Source organism: Cygnus olor, chromosome 10, assembly GCF_009769625.2.
Source record: "Cygnus olor isolate bCygOlo1 chromosome 10, bCygOlo1.pri.v2, whole genome shotgun sequence".
In the NCBI taxonomy this organism is placed as follows: Eukaryota; Metazoa; Chordata; class Aves; order Anseriformes; family Anatidae; genus Cygnus; species Cygnus olor.
Window position 1 is genome coordinate 21,054,565 of NC_049178.1, and position 10,276 is coordinate 21,064,840.

Here is a 10,276-nt window from a genome sequence, read left to right on the forward strand (position 1 = left end):
AGTTGCTTCAAAACTACTTTTACTGCAAATATTGCCTAAGCAATTAATACACCCAATTTCTAACGCAATATATAGAAGTTGTCCACAGAAATCTCCTTGTGAAGATTATAGGAAGTGGGAAAAATTAAACTTTGGAGATGGTTATAGATGTGTAAGGTGATGGGCCATTCTTTCATTCTTTTCAAAACATCCATGTAAGTTAAAGATGTTAATAATAAATTCATTTCTGAGTAAAGTAATCTGCCATACACCAACTGAAAGTATTACTTCTATAAGGCAGTATTGCACTTAAGTGGATAGTAAAGGTACTTTGAAATGTCGCAGCTTGGTCTGGTGTTATTGTATGCTTTGCTTTGAATACTGAACACCTTCTGTATGTACAAATATGGGGACAGCGTGATGATGGTAAATGGCATGTTAAACTTCATTTACCAATTGAAATTCACTTGTAACGATATTAAAACAGGTTCTGTATTAATGAGTTTGCTCAAAATTCCACTTTAGTGGCTTCTCTGAAATTCTGTTATCGTCACAGCTGGTATCAATCAGCTCAGACTCAGTTCTCTGTTTTCGATGCCTGTGGTGCCTCTCCACTGCATCTAGGAACCTCCACTGGCCTCCGGTCAGAGCTGTGCCTGCCCTCTCCCAACCTCATGTGCTCACCTGCCGGCTCCCATTCGTGTTTCCTGGCTCCTGTGTGTGGCCAGTTAACCTCCACATACACCAAATGGGCTGGAGGGTAGTTTTGGGGCTCAGGTGCAGTTCTTCCTAATTGGTTGAGCATCTGCTTTTGTTGAAACCAGTCTAAATCTTTCTGCAGATACAACAGAGAGAAAAGTCCAATCTGGGCTCAATGCCAGCTAGGCACTGTGCTTAAGTAATAAGTGCAATTATCTTGCTAATAAACACCAGCTTTGAATTAAGCTTATGTTTATAGATACATAGGATGCTTAAATGTTAAGTGGAATGAATTAAAATCCAAAAGAAGTTCTGTCACAGGCAAAGATGCAATACAAAATGCATGTGCTTTCAGTGTTGTGTGTACTTTCTTTTAGAATTCAGTGTTTACCTTAATTCACTGAGGGAAAATAGTGTTAAAGCTGGGACAATTTTGCACAAACAAATATTTTTCATTTAAAATAATATCTATTGAACCAAATCATAAGATACAGAGAGGCATATTATTAGTACAGAGGTTTTCTGTATATAAGCTCCATGTCTGTGCAAAAAAAAAGACTTACCCCATCACTGTTGGATGCACTGCTGGAATGTTTTGTTCACACTCCTGGTTGGTGCGTTCTTTGATTCAGGTTATGTCTGCAGGTTAAAATTCTGTGTTCTATTCTTTGCGGTCGACCCTTCCTACTATCTAGGTACATGTTTCTCAAATTCTGGTTGTTCTAATTACCATTTTCTTAGTCACCTTTACTCTTTCAACAGAGATACTAAGACTTAGGAGTCTTGCTAGCACACTGAACATAGAGGAGTGTTATTACTCATTTTAAAGTAGTCTTAATCTTGTCTTTCCATCTGTCGCTATAGGTTGTATCAGTCCTCTGAGCATCACTGAACGTTTCAAGACACGTTGTTTATGAAGCATGATCCCAGCAGATCCTCCACAAGAACAAAAAGGTATTATTCATATTTAACAACATGGAGACAGAGTTAATGTTTAGTTTAGATGCCTGAATAGGCTACAGACTTACTGCCAGCTGCTTTCTTTAAAAACATTTTACTGTGTTTTCTCTGTCCTATGCTAGTGGCATGCAGGTCTCAAAGGGAAGAGAAGAGAGTAAGTTTAATCTTTTTTTCTCCTTGCCTCTCAGATCAGGGAGGTTTTGTTCCATTTCTGTCAAAGGCTCTGACAGGTGTTCTTCCTGCAGACCTTCATAAATAGTTTTAAACATCTGTGTGGCATTCACCTGCCTTTTATTTTCCTTTTAAGCTTTGGTCTTAATTGGGATCCATGTAGACATTTATTTGGTTTGTTTTATTGAGCACCAGCAGAGCAGAGTATTCCCTCCCGCGGAGGTGGGCTCGGGAGAGGACCTGAGGGCAGGTAGTTCTGTGGAGACCCATGCCAATCACAAGCAATTTCCCTTTAAATAATTTATTTTAGAGGTGGGGGGAGAGATGCATGGAATCATTGCCATCTGTGTGCTTCTTCTCTGACGCTAATCAAGCTCTTCTGCCAGGTAACTCTTCCCCATGGGCCTCTCTTGCAGGGAATTTTTTAGTTCAAAGGCTCTGCAGAAATCCAAAGTATCTCAGCTACCCTGTCCTGTCACACCTCCAGTTTGCTGCTGAAACCCCTGCATCTGTCACTGCAGCCAAGTTTTGTGCAGTGCGGATCTCCATCCTGGTGGGATCCCAGGGAACGCTCCCCTTTTCTTCTCTGCTTTCTGCCATTGCTTTGAGTTCTGGTTTGTTCTTTTTGCTTGTTTCACCTGCACTTTAGTCAGATGGATTCGTTCAAACTTAGAAATGCAGCCATGGCTCTGTTTGAAAGCACAATGAGAACAAAAATTATGATAACGAACAAAAATGCTAATTGGAATTGATCATTTTTACTGTACAGCCCAGAAAGGTGCTAACAAGGACATCGTAATAAGACAACACAATATTAACAGAGGATGGAGCAGTGAAACAGAAGACTGAAGATGGAAGATAGCAACACTGCAAAAAGGAGAAAAAGAAATACAGATCCAGCTTCGTGCCTGCCTTTGGTACAGAGGTGATAAGAGATGATGAGTGAGGAGTGGCTGCAGCCAAGCAGGATGCGGGGTGTGCGCAGGGAGTGCAGTACCAGCAGCCGTCACCCATCTGTCCCCATGTCCTGGGGCGATGGCAGAGGTGTGCTCGCTCCTCCTTTCTTTGACCAGTGCTTTTAGCAGTGTGGTTTGCACTCATCGGCAGAAAATAGTTTAACTCTCTTCTATGAGTTACGTTTTTATGCCAAGACTTGGGAAAGTCTGCCCACAATTATCAATATGGTTGGTTCCTTCTAATCAATCATACTAGGTTGATTAGAATTTAATATTTCCAACTGATGTCTTTGGAAGGAGGCTTAACTTGGGGTGATTCATTCCATTCACTAAAAGTTTTACAAGTAACTTTAAGGATCAAGCAGCTTTAAAGATCATGTTATCTGATAACTATTGTGTTACTGTGTTAAAACTTGAACATAAAATTATTTAATTACCATATTCTGTATGTTCAGCACCTCAGGATATTTTTCCTTTCCAGAACATGCAATCAGCACATCCCTAGGCCAATTATAAATCATAAAATATCACCATCAAATGTGAGTATCCTTGAGCGGAGGTGAGTATTTTGAATGGGTATTTACTGAAGAACAAGGAAAAAAAAAAGTAGAATTTGCTTTATCACTTTCTTTGAGTTTGCCTTCTTCAAAGCCAACTAATTTATCAGGATGAATATTTGTAGACACAGCAGACAACGGAGAATATTTATGGAAAGTGAATTTTAAACTCAAGCATGAATATTAATGCGGGAAGGCTGAATCTGAGTTATTTATTTTTATTTATTAATTATTTATTTTAACTGGGGAAGATATCACAAGCATTGCACTGCAACTTAAACATCCATATGTGCAGCAAAACTGAACCTCACAGTGAAATGGGATGGTGACTGTTAGCATTTAAATGCTCATAAACCACAGATGACATTTTATGTGGTAAGTAATTATATACAGATACTGTCAAGTAAATCCTATATTTAATAACTTCATATGAGCCAGAGAATTTGAGGAAAGAAAAAGATTGCTCATATGCTAGTGAACGGTAATAAAATTTATTATTTGTTGTTATTTCACTCAAATAATAACCAGTAGTTATTTTACTCACAAATTCCATGGCTATCCGTATTTATCCCAACTATCTGTGCTAATTAAAATAATTACTTTGATCCAGTACAAATAAATTTGTGCTCATTTGGTAGCTTCTTTTAAACTGTACAAAGAAAAAAGCTGCTGAAATGTGGTAGGTGTGATTAGAATAGAAAAGGAGCAAAATCTCCTCTTGGTCCTTCATAGGGTGGATTAAGAGGGGGAAAGCTGATGTGGGGAGTAAAGAATGGGAAAACAGATTGATAACAATTCAAGCAGCTACTACTTTTGTTGTGTGAGGTGTTTTTTTTTCCTCCCTTCTGGTTGGTTGTGGCTTTTTTGGTTTTCTTTTAACAGCTGCCAGAAAAGATGCCTTTGGGAGTTGGATAGTTTGACGTTTCAGGGGTGATAAAATGGATGTACTTGGTCAAAAAATTCTAATGCCTTTCTCCATCCAACCTGGCCCCCTGCCACTTACAAACAATTTAGCTCATAGGAAGAGACTTTTTTTTTTCCCTTGACAGCTCTGAGGATTTTGTCTGCCTGATTTTTGACAAAGTTAGGATCAATGTTCCACCAGACTTGCTTATGTCTTAAAGCCTTCTCATGGGACTTCTATTGCATCTATCAAGGTGGATGAATTCTTTTTATAGATAAGCAACCAAAACTTTGGACAACGTTTTTTTTTTCCTTTAGCAACAAAATAATAATAAAAAAAAACATCAGTCTTCCATTCCACCAGGAATAGCTAGAATCTAAAAGCATGCCATAGATTATCCAGTATTTTTGCTATCTCCTGGTGAATAGAAAGTTCTTTATAATTTTTTGACCTCTGCAGAAGTAAGGATATTGCTCTTATTAGTTTTTCCTTCTGTAGTCTGCTGTAATGCATTGAGATTATTAGTACTGTGACCTGTATTGTAGTTCATCCTTCTTTTCACTGATGTATTACTCACGCCTCATCATATTATCCCGTCTTTTAGAGTGGTTTTTATTTAGAATTGTGGTACTACTTAATTTTAAGGGATCTCTTTATTTTGAGCCACAGAACAGAGAATCGGTTGGAAGGGAGCCGTGGAGGACTCAGGATCAGACCTGACTCTGGCCCAGAGCAGGGCCGGCCTCGGCGCTGGGTGAGCTCGGGCCAGGTTTCTCAGGGCCTTGTCCGTTCAGGTTTGGAACATCTCCAGGACCCCACAGCCTCCGTGGACAGCCTGCTTGTGCTTCGTTTTCTCCACTGTAAAATCTTGCCAGGTGTCAAATGCCCCTCTCAGAACATCCTGGCTTTCTGATCAGTGCTGAGGTAGGCGTGGCAGCTCCCGACACCCAGTCTTTGAACCTCACGAATGCAATTAAAAAGCACGTATTTTCAGTCTTTCCATTTCCTCCAGGCATTATGAGTTTGAAGACAACCTTTTGCAGAATTTATGATCTCTATTTGTGATTCAGAGCTATTCATTCAATTATATGTGCCTGGCTTTGTAGGAGTGCCAGGAGCTTAAAGACATCTGTTTCTTAGGCTTGCTACCACTGCCTTCCCCCAGGATGCTTTACCTGGTAATAGGATTTATTCTATTTCTCTCATGCAGTCCCCTCGTTAAAGTACACAGGGACATCAGCCATGCAAAATGCACATTACACCTCCCTAAATTGGTATAAATTCTTATTCTACAGGAATGCCAAAAGGCCAGGAAAGGATGTGTGAGTTCTCTTGCACTGAGGACTACATACATACAGTCCAGATTGGCTTACATGAGAATTTAAGACGGTTAAAAGAAGGCAAAGAAGGTTAATGGAAGGACTGGAGAAGCAACGTAAACACTGCTGGCCATAAACTCTCACTGAATTGCAGTGCACTTATTATATCAACATATTGTTACTGCTCTATTATTTGTATGCTTTATGTATGTGGATAAATATTTATGAGTATTTCTCATTTTCAGTTTCATTCTAGGAATTGTTATGACTGAATAAGCACCTCTGTGTATGTCGTCTTCAGAAGGGCTGTCATCAGGAGACTGCAGCAGCTCTCTGGGCTGATCCAGGGACTGGGCTGATCCAGGGACTCATTGTAATTCCCAGCTCATAGCACTTGAAGGATCAATATCATTATTGTTAATGGTCATTGCATGCATGATTCAAGATGAAAACAGCTGCCAAATGTTGAATCACACTCAGACAAACCATCTCAGTGCTGTGCCGTGGCAGCACGTTCCCAGCTAAGCGTGAGTACATGGTGTGTCAGCCCTGCTGTCCGAATTATGGGGACACACGCCACACTGACGTGACAGGCTGTTTCCACAAACTGTTTTCAGATTGTAGCTTTATTTCTGACTATGGGAAACAGTACAGCCAAGGGTCAGTGGAAGAAGTATTATCCTTTCATAAAATTGTATAGTTTCTTGCTTTGAATTGTTGTGTATCAGGGATACGCAAAGACATTCAGGTGCCCAGGAGTACCAATGAATGTCTTGGGATTTAGGTATGCAGCCCTGTATTTATACTTTGCGTGTTTTGAAATGCATACTGCTATTTCAAAATTTGGCTCTTGAACATTGCATTGCAATTTAAAATATGTGGTCTGACTTTAATAGATATAAAGAGTTCATGTAAAGATAATTTTTTTCTTAAAAATACATTTGCCCTTATTCAGTACAGTTGACAGTCTTGGTTCACCAGAGTACCTAAAAGAAAACCATAATAATCAGCTGTGTAAAAGTGATTTTATAGTACAAATTGGCTTTCTGGGACTGAGGGAGTATTTTGATTGTTATTTTCTCAGTGGAATAGATTGATGTGACATCTGAAATGACAGTCAGGAATAGATTCTGAGCTGCCACCTTCATCTCTTAATTAGTACAAGTAATTCTTTTGAACAAAATATGGTTATCATCGAGTTCATTTTGTCCCAGTGAGATTAAAGAGTGCTTGAATTTCACTTTTTTTTTGTCCCAGGGGTGGGATAATCCCTGTAATTACATCATATTTTCCACTGTTATTCATGCATCATCTCTAGTGATACTGGGATCTTCTGCAGATCACTTTGAATATATTAGACAAGCCTTGCCAATACACTTCTCATTCAGCAGCTGAAGATTGCTCTAATGGAAGCTGCTACTTTGAGTGATATAAAGTTCCCCTCATTGCTTGTTAAGTATATGAAAATGCTGTTAAATGCAGTTTTTCAACCTCTCTATATTCAAAATATCATAAATACTGGGATTTCAGTGTGTATAAAGTTGTAGCTAATTGTTATTCCCATTCATGAATTTAGTGGTGAATGTTAGGAAGTTGCACAGTTAAAAAACTGCATGTGGAAGTATTCAGCTGGGCTATAGCTGTCCTGGGGAAAGGACAATCTGGAGTTCTGTATACCTTGGGATGTATCACAAATTTATTTCTCTCTATTGTATTAAATCTGCAACTCATCAGTAAACACACGATTGCAGTTGTTGGTCACTCTTCCCTTTGTCTAAGAGAAGCTTGAGAAACACATGACTCAAAAGGTCTCCTGCTTCATTTCAGTTGTGCATTAGTGACCGTTGTTCTGTAACAAGCAGTGATGATTCCTGGCTTTGGAAATGTGGCTGTTTTCCTTACCTCCTCCTACAGTCTACAGGCACTAATTCATCGCATTTCCCAGGCTTGCTGTGTGCTCTGGTGTCTTCAGCATTCTTCTGATGTCTTGGTGGTGGTCAGGGAAATCGTAACACGTGGACCTGTTGGGCACTGACCTTCAGTGGCTGCAGGTGACACATCTTCATCTGCTGCTGTTCCAGTGGATTTGGCACTATTTCAACTTGCACCAAGATGAATATCCAGCCTGAAATTTTGTAATTCATCCAGTGTTTGCATTTTGCTCATGGGTTCAGCAGTGAATCTTGCTTCTCTGAGCACATCAGAGGAAGACAAGAAGGGAATAAATGGACTTTAATTATTTCAGAAATATCAGGGAAAGACTGATGCAAACAAGAGCTCAAGTTCTGTTTCAAGTATGGCATGTAGACTTTCACAATTTTTTCAGAGAGAAAACAGAAAATGTCATTTATATTAAGAATTTCTACATAGTATTCCCTACTGAAATCAATGTGTTCTTTCACAAATGGTATCATAGTGGCTGATGTAAATTCTTCATGATTGACTGAAAGTATTAAAGCCATCCTATGCTGGTGAAATGTCATCAGGCTAAAAAAGATCAAATATCTCTATTTCAGAAATGAAAACAATGGCAGAGAGAGAGGCTGAACAGCTTTGAAAGGGTTTGAAGACGCATTTTGCATTGAAAGTGATGGAACAGGGAATAGCTCCATTTTTTTTTCCAAGTTCCGCTTTCAACCTGCCAGATAATAGGTCTCCTCAGGCCCCTCATTTGTTGGCATTCAGTTTTGTATACGTTAGTAAACAGATAACTTCTCAACTGTTTGTCATTACAGGTTATCCAAGGCTGAGTCAGGAGTGCTGCAGAAAGCAGCTAGAGTGAGTATTTCGAGCAGAGCTGGAGGCACGGAAAGCAGCGTGGGGTGGCCTTGTCCAAGGGCTCAGCACGTGGTCCGGTTGCATCATGACAGATGTACACACAGTGTCAATGCACATAGTATATAGGATATATAGGATTTTATTGTTATTTCTTTTTTTAACAGGACACATTGGGAGATTAAAGCCTGTGAATCTTCTTTAGCCACTCTGGGGATCATAGCTTTCAGAGGACTTCTATAATTTCTCTAAACCTGTGATCAAATGCCAAATAAATGAGCTAGGAAGCTGTCAAAAAACCTTGCAATGACCGTTTAGGAAGGCAGGTTTTCAGGGCAGTATCAAAAAGCTTTGTGATATATCCTGTCACTGCTGGAAGGGAGATGCCACGGCACGCTGGGCTCCTCAAAACCCACTGAAAGTCTACTCCTGAGACTGCAGCAATTAAAGTGACTGATGTACTGGGACTCAGCTATCCCCTGCTCAGCGCTAACCATGCTGGGAAAATGCCTGCTGAGTCGAGCAAATGCCTTCCTGTGTGGCAGGATCAAGCAGGTAGAGAAAGCGTGCTGTACCAGGGCTGCGGGAGGGCAGCGGCGGCTCCGTGCTCCATGCCATTTTGCTGGGAGGGACTGATTGCTTTTAGCTGCTGCAAGAACATTGCAGAGCGACCAGCCTGACCATCACCCAACTGGATAAATTAGCACTTTATGCCCTGTTGTCTGCTGAGCTTATCTGTGTATTTTGGTAATGCACACACTGCTTTGGGGGATGATAATTATCACAGGCAGAGGGAGGAGGGGAGGATAAGCTTAGAAAAAGGCTTGGTCTGTGCTGGCAAATTAGTAAGTCTTTGGGCTAGAAGTTTGACAGTAAATATGCTGCCTTCAAATGCAGTCTATAAGTAAACTTGACCTATTAAAATAAATGGGCTATAAGGCTGTTGATGTAACGTGCATTTGAGGATCCCCCACAGCCCTTTTGCCGGGATAGCTTTCATACTGTTCATTCTTCTTCAGCAGTTTCTGCTTTAATCGCCCCTCCTTGAGCTGCTGTGGATCCAATCCAGTCGTCACACGTCCCATTAGCATTAATTGGGTCTTGGGCCAGAAATGAACTTCATCCTTAGACTGCAGTCCTTTTGTGCTGGTTCAATTTACAAATTGAGTATTGCAGCAGAGAACCTTTGTGCACGTTTCAGCTGCGTGCTGGGGGCATGGGGATGAGGGGAAGGGGCTTCGGGTGTGCAATGGTTATTCTGCTGAAGCAGCACCAGAAGTCTTGCACCCAAGATGCAAATGAAATTATCTGCAAGGGTTTTTCTAATGTGGGTTCAAGAGAAAATCAACCTATCTAAGATAGGGTGGCTGCCAGTACCCCGCTGCCAGAAGGGTTTCTGGGCCAGGAATGTGGGATTCAAAGAGCCAGGGTGTTGTACTTATCCCTCTGATTTGAAAGGAAGATCCAGAAGTCACAGGTTATTATAATTAAGAAAATGTTAAAATAACCAGTTACTCCTCCTGGAATTAGACTTGCTGCTTTTAAAATTTCATTAAATGAGAATCTAAGTCACAGAGAATATATACGTAATCACAATTGCATAGTTCAAAGAGCTCTGTCAAAAATGGGATGCCCAAAAATATGACCTACCTTTCCTTCTGTTTCAGATTTCCAGGGAGATATTAAAAATTAAAGGTGCCTTTAAGGAGCTTCCCAGAAAACTCTTTAACTGTAGGACATAGTGTACCAGCAGGTTACATTCTGAAACAACTTTTATGCAATATATTGTGCTACAAAGCAATTTTGTTCAGAGTATTTAAAGTACTTCAATTAAGAAAAATAATGATCAAGGACAAACAACATTTTAGTAGGAAGAGATTAAATTATTTCTATGGTTACTGTGCTGGAGCTGCAGCTAGAACTAAAGTTTTAAGATCCATGTTACTTGTGTTAAAA

The 10,276-nt window shown here is 40.1% G+C and overlaps 1 long non-coding RNA gene across 2 annotated transcripts in view; it reads left to right on the plus strand.

Annotated features, from left to right (window-relative positions):
• The window catches only part of LOC121075591, a 47,720-nt gene extending 40,386 nt beyond the window's left edge, over positions 1–7,334 (plus strand). The window contains exons 3-7 of one of the 2 annotated variants that reach the window (XR_005823055.1): positions 1,543–1,632; positions 1,761–1,792; positions 2,579–2,853; positions 3,247–3,304; positions 4,896–7,334. This is a non-coding gene — a long non-coding RNA (uncharacterized LOC121075591). The remainder of the gene's footprint in view (positions 1–1,542; positions 1,633–1,760; positions 1,793–2,578; positions 2,854–3,246; positions 3,305–4,895) is intronic. The other variant, XR_005823056.1, reaches the window with a different exon arrangement.
• Positions 7,335–10,276: the final 2,942 nt, after the last annotated feature.